The sequence below is a fragment of the Micromys minutus genome (assembly GCF_963924665.1).
Source record: "Micromys minutus genome assembly, chromosome: 4".
NCBI classification, from domain to species: domain Eukaryota; kingdom Metazoa; phylum Chordata; class Mammalia; order Rodentia; family Muridae; genus Micromys; species Micromys minutus.
Window position 1 is genome coordinate 53,357,814 of NC_137973.1, and position 6,385 is coordinate 53,364,198.

The following is a 6,385-nucleotide window of genomic DNA, read 5'->3' on the forward strand; positions in this document are numbered from 1 at the left end:
GTACCTGACTAATCAGAAAATTTCATTTGAACTCAATTATAGTGTCAGAGTATGGTTCAAAGTTGCTAATGACAAATATCATCTTACGCCATTCGTTACCAAAGGGGTTGGTCAATTAGCTTAGAAGTGTAAGTATGAGGGCTGGAGAGATGATGTAGCAGTTAAGAGCACTGGCTGTTCTTGTAGAGAATGGGGGTCAGATCACATGGTGGTTCACAATCATCGATAATTCCAGTTCTAGCAGGTCAGGTATACATAGAACAAAAGGCTTTCCCCAGCCTGTCTCTTGACTGAATTTCAGCACAAGGAAGACAAGATATTTATAGTTCTGGTCAGCTTACATTTAACTTAAGGAAATGGATTTCTAAGTGATTCCAAGATTGGGTGATTATAAGCATTGAGAGAGACCCCTGAGAAGTTTTTGGAGTCATACTTACTGAGCTTTATTGAGACTTTTGCCAGAGGAAGTTACATTATCTTAAAACATTAAGTTCAAAATTAAGATTAGGGATTGTAAGTGCCTTAATTCTTTGTACAGGAGTCCTACAGAACTGGAGAATTGGACAGAGGATGGTGAGTTGGGAGCACAGGGCTCCAGAGGCTCTGCTCTCAGCTCCTTGGCTTTGATAAGAAGGATATTCACAGCAGTACAAGGAGAAGACAGTCTAGAGTTGTGTTCTAATTGACAACATCCAAATCTGAGCCTCAGACGGCTTATCAGTTCATGTGGTGATAACTATTAATAGTTGAAAAATACAGTCATAATGTGATGTTTTGTGCAGATGTTCTGTTCTCCACAGCACAGGAAAATAAACCCGAGGGTGAAAGCCATGCATTCCTCCAAATGGCTCTATCATTTACATTCACTCTCTAAATGTCACCTCAAGTAACAATGGCAATAATAATAACTAACATTCAGTAAGTGCTCGCTCTTGTCACAAAGTACTCTGAATAGTTTACATAGATCAAATAGTAAACTCTCCCAACTGCCCTGTGAGACAGGCACTTCAATTAGCACACTTTACAGAAGACACACACACACAGAGGTTGAGAAAATTGCTCAGGGTTGCACAGATCTCTGGGAGGCCCCTGAATGTGAATCTAGTTCAGCAAATTTAGAGTCCACACCAAGTGAGCTCACCATCCTTCTCCTTAAAGAGCATCAATTTGTCTTGTAGTTGTCCTAAATTTGAGGCATGTACTAATTAATTTTTTTCAAGTATCAAAACTTTCTGCTAATTATAAATCACAGTACAACTCTAAAATAGCTGTGTTCGTGTTGGTTCATTCTGGGCAGAGAATAGCCTCCTCTGTTCATTAGCAGAGGAATGTGTGCCTCCAAGGAGCTAAGGAACTTGTTATGCATTGGGTGCTAATAAGAACAAATTCAACCAAAATGCAAGTCATTGTTGACAGAGCATCTACCTCCTACTTCATTTATCGGGTCCACACACAGGCCTCCAAAAGACATAGTTTAGCTCCTGATTTAGTAGGGATTAGTCTTCATATATGTAGATGATTCCACAAGAGATCAAAGCCAAAGAAATTTTACTGAAACCTCAGTAAAAATCAAAATTTTAGGGATAAAGACATGAATCAGAGGTTAAGAACATATAGTTCTTTTAAAGGACTAGTGTTCAGTTCTCATCATTCACATGATTATTCCAGTTCTCCAGTATCCAATGCACTTTTCTGACCTCCACCAGTACAAAATGCATACCATACACATCCATCCAGGCACACCCACATGAAAATGTATAAAAAACAAAGTAAACAAATTGACACACCTGCCACCAGTAACATTAGTCCTACCTTCTGCTTTCAACAACTGTGATTTTGATATATGTGTGTGTATGTATATCCACCAGAGTTGACTACTTAGACACAGTCTACAACCAATTGAAAGTCTTTACTCCAGCTAGCTGAGACCACAGTCAAATATTTGAGAAACTATGATGCTGAGTGTTTGGTGTTCTAAAAGAAGAAAACACACACACACACACAAACACACACACACACACACACACACACACACACATACACAAACACACATTCTGGTATTTCATTTGGTACTGCATGTGGAGGTTTTGCATCAAGAAGCAATTTCACAGAAGCAAAGGTAAATTAGCTGGAGAATCTTGACCTAGGGCTTCTAAGAATAAAGTTGGACAATTTTTAATACGGTTCTCCATCAAGGAGATTAAATTCTAGCTAAACCTAAAATGGTCTTAGCAGGAATACAAAATAGAGGAGCATCTTCACTGGGCGTGTATGCACATGTGTGCATGCTTGTACACATGCCCCAATCATCTTGGAGTTATGTGGTTTGAGCCACAAAAACTGAACTCCAGTCTCCTGAAAACACAGCAAAAACTCTTACCACCAATCTCTCTCTGGCCCAGGTTAACCTTTATCTGTCTTTGTAGCCAAAGACCATCTTAAATGTCTGATCTCCTTTGTGTGCACTTACGGCTACACACTGCCATATCTAGTTAATGCCGTGTTGAAGATTGTGTTAACTGTATTTATCCATGTTTTAGGCTTATTGATGGAAAATGATGAGACTCCATAGAAAGTGTTAGTGCTCTCAAGGGTAAAACATTGGCCTTGTTGAGGGAATATTAAATTCTTATTGTTGGTGGTGGTGGTGGTGGTGGTCGTGGTGTTACTATTATTATTATGAACCATCATTACTAATAAGTTATGGCTCATTGATTTATTTAGGAAACTCATTCCCAGGAGAAAACTAAACCAATTTTCCAAAACTGAAATATAGAAAGAAAACCACACCTTTACGGGAGATTGGCTGGTTGAATCTGCTGAAGCTCCAAGCATGGTGTTGCTGTCTCTAGCAAACATGACTGGCTCTCTCCCAGGTCTTTGTGCATGAGGTGGGCAGGCTCTTTCTCATACATCATGTTTGGCTGCACTGGAGATTCTGAGAAGACAGATGTCTTTAGAAAGTTAATGAATGAGAAACGTGCTTGGTGGGGTGTTTTCAGAACAGGAGGTTGTATTTACTGAGAAGCTGACTCCAGAATCCAGAGCAGTGTCTTACACATGTGGCACCACTGATTTCCTTCTTCTTCACACAGCTGACAGGTTATGAGAGCAAAGCCATTTATCTTAAATTAATAAATCAGAAGGGTGTTGCTTTTAAAAAATGGCTGTCTGGGATGTTTCACGTAAGCAGTCGGGGGAGTGAAAGGCCACAGTGGTTTTTGTTTGATCTTACTTGGAACTAAGGGGGAAAATAATTTATCTTCAAGGAGTTAATTAAGAAAGAAAAGGAATAGCTTTCTCTTTACTGTCCTGTGGCATCTGGGGACCTTTTAAAATAACCAGCTGCCATCTCATCCATAGCCAGTCACTCTGCTGGCTTCAGTGATGTCACACTGAAATAAGAAGTGCTTTGGGGCAGGAGAGATAGCCCAGCAGATGAGAGTGCTCCCTGCTCTTGCAGAGGACTGGAACTCTGTTTCTACGTGGACATGGAGCACCTCAATACTTCTTCTAATACCAACACACAGATTTTGATTGTCTAGGGACTAGCCAGAACTCTAACTAGTAGTTAAAATGTAGGCAAAAGAAGAAATTCCCCCAAAACCAGAGGTTGAATTTATCATATATATACATATATAATTGATAACATTACTTAAAAAATTATGGTTTTTCAAGTTTGCTGAACTTGTACAAAGGGGAAGAAAAAAAAAACCCTTCTTAGAATGAACATCTTCTCTGTCCTCAAGTTTGATGCCTCCTGGAAGAATTGTGTGTGCAAATAACACTTTCTACTTCCTTCACGGTGGCTCACTCCACAATTATTTTTAACTAAGCCTAGCATGGGGAGACTGTACATATTCTTCCAGGAAATGAAAAAGAGCTCTAAAAACACTTCCATGGTAACTCTGAGAGTACCAGGATGGGCAGCCCCCACTGCTGAGACTGTCTATGGTCTTTCCAGACATCAGTAGCCCTTAGCATCGTTCATAGGGCAGCTGATTGTGGAGTGGACAGAAAGAAATGAATGAAACCCAATACTCAAGCCACTGAGAGATATTTCTGGAACTGGCTTCCTTTAGTAAGATAACAGAGTACAGCCAGGCCTGTCTACCACTTCCAGCTCAGCAACTAATTGCAGTACAAGTATATGGAACAATATTGTACATGTAGGACAGAGGGAGTATGCCACACTGTCACAGAGAAAATATAGTAGGCCTGTATAGTTGGATGCTAAAAAAATAGTCTGGGACTGTGGAACTGAATGAAACATGTAGTTTGTTCCAATTGTCTTGTCTTTTCCTTTGAGGAAAATGAGTATTTTTTTTTTTTTTTTTTTTTTTTTTTGAGACTTCAGGGCTGTGTGTGGTCAAACACTGACTTTGAAGCCTTGCAAAAATAAGAAGAGCTGGTCTGTGCAGACTTAGGTCAGTACATATTTTGAGAGTGGGAAATTATTTTCAGTACCATCACATTGTGATAGAATGTCAAAAAGTTACCACTTCAGTGACAAAATTTGCCCAGCAGGGTATGGTGATTTGGAATGTTTGTCTTCTCTTCCTGAATTCTTCCTCTTCCTGTCGTCCATTTAAAATCTTCTTTTTTCTCCACTTGACTCTTTTACTATCTCGTGTGTGTGTGTGTGTGTGTGTGTGTGTGTGTGTGTGTGTGCATAATGTATACATGTGGGTAATAAGTGAGGTTGTTCATGCCCTCATGTATATGTGTGGCAGTCATAATAGGACACTGAGTGTCCAACTCTACAACTCTCTGTTTTATTCATGTGAGACAAAGCCTCTCAATAGACCTGGTGCTCACTTTTTTTTAGGAAGGCTGCCCAGTGAGCTCTGGCAGTAGGGTTTACCCACATCGGTTCCCCTCAGCACTTAAGTAATGGATACCTGTTACCCCAAATCATGTGGGTACTGGGGATCTAAAATCAGATCCTTGTGCTTGCACTTCGAGTACTGTTAGTCACTTTGCAAACTGTCATTTCTCTGTACCATTAAATTCCAATCTCCGAGACTAAAATAATGTAGAATGTCTCCAGGAGTCAAACTTTTTAAGAAGTTACCACTGAAATAAAATAAGTGATTGTCTTGATAGAAAATCTTACAGCTCTTTAGCATTTGGGAAAACAAAATAGAAAGATGTCAGAGGTAAAAAATAGGCCAAATGGGAGAGGTCTTGGCCAAGCTCCCAGGAAGTGCCTCCCCCCTTCAGTTTGGTTCAGGGGAGCAGAAACTCTGCCGTAGGGATTCGGTTTCCACCCAGAAGGCCCTTGCGTGCAGAACAAACGCTCAAGTCATTTGCCACGTAAAACAGCTGAGATCCTGGGACACAGGCCAGGTTACACAGGAGAGACAGGAACCAATCATTGACAACAAGACCACATATTATCACAGACAACAAGATGGCAAGAGGAAAGCAAAAGAACTTACCCAGTGGAAACCAAGACCTGGCAACATCAGAACCCAGCTCTCCCATCAGAGCAAAAGGAAGAATGCCAAACACTCCAGAAAAATAAAGACTCAGACCTGAAATCATACCTCAAGATGGTGATGGAGATCGTAAAACAAGAACAGAAGGAAAAGCATAAAGAAATAGAAGCTTTTAAAGAGGAAACACACACAAAAAAAAGAGAAAAAAAACCTCAAAGAAATCAAAGAACTAGAGGAAAACAGAACCAAAGAGATGAAGGAATTGAAAATGGAAATGGAAACGATAAAGAGAATACTGAAGGAGACAACCCTTCAGACAACCCTGGAGGTAGAAAACCTAAAAAAGAAGTCAGAAGTCACAGATGCAAGCATCTCCAACAGACTGCAAGAGATGAAAGAGAGAATCTCAGGGGCCAAAGACAACATTGAAAACGTAGACAAAACAGTCAGAGAAGATTCAATAGCCAAAAAGCTCCCAACCCAAAATGTCCAGGAGATCCAGAACACAATGAGAAGGCCAAATCTAAGGAAAATAGAAATAGAAGTGGGCAAGGAGTATCGACTAAGAGGCACAGTAAATATCTTCAACAAAATTTTAGAAGAAAACTTCCCTACCCTTAAGAATGAGATGACCATAAAAGAAGCCTACAGAACTCCAAATAGAGTGGACCAGAAAAGAAATTCTTCCTGACACATAATAGTCAAAATGCCAAGTGCCCAAAGCAAAGAAAGAATATTAAAAGCACTAAGGGAAAAAGGCCATATAACATATAAAGGCAGATCAATAAGAATCACACCCGACTTCTCAACAGAGACTATGAAAGCTAGAAGATCGTGGACAGACATCATGCAGACCCTAAGAGAACACAAGTGCCAGCCCAAGCTGCTATACCCAGCAACACTCTCAATCACCATAGAAGGAGAGACTAAGATATTCCAAGACA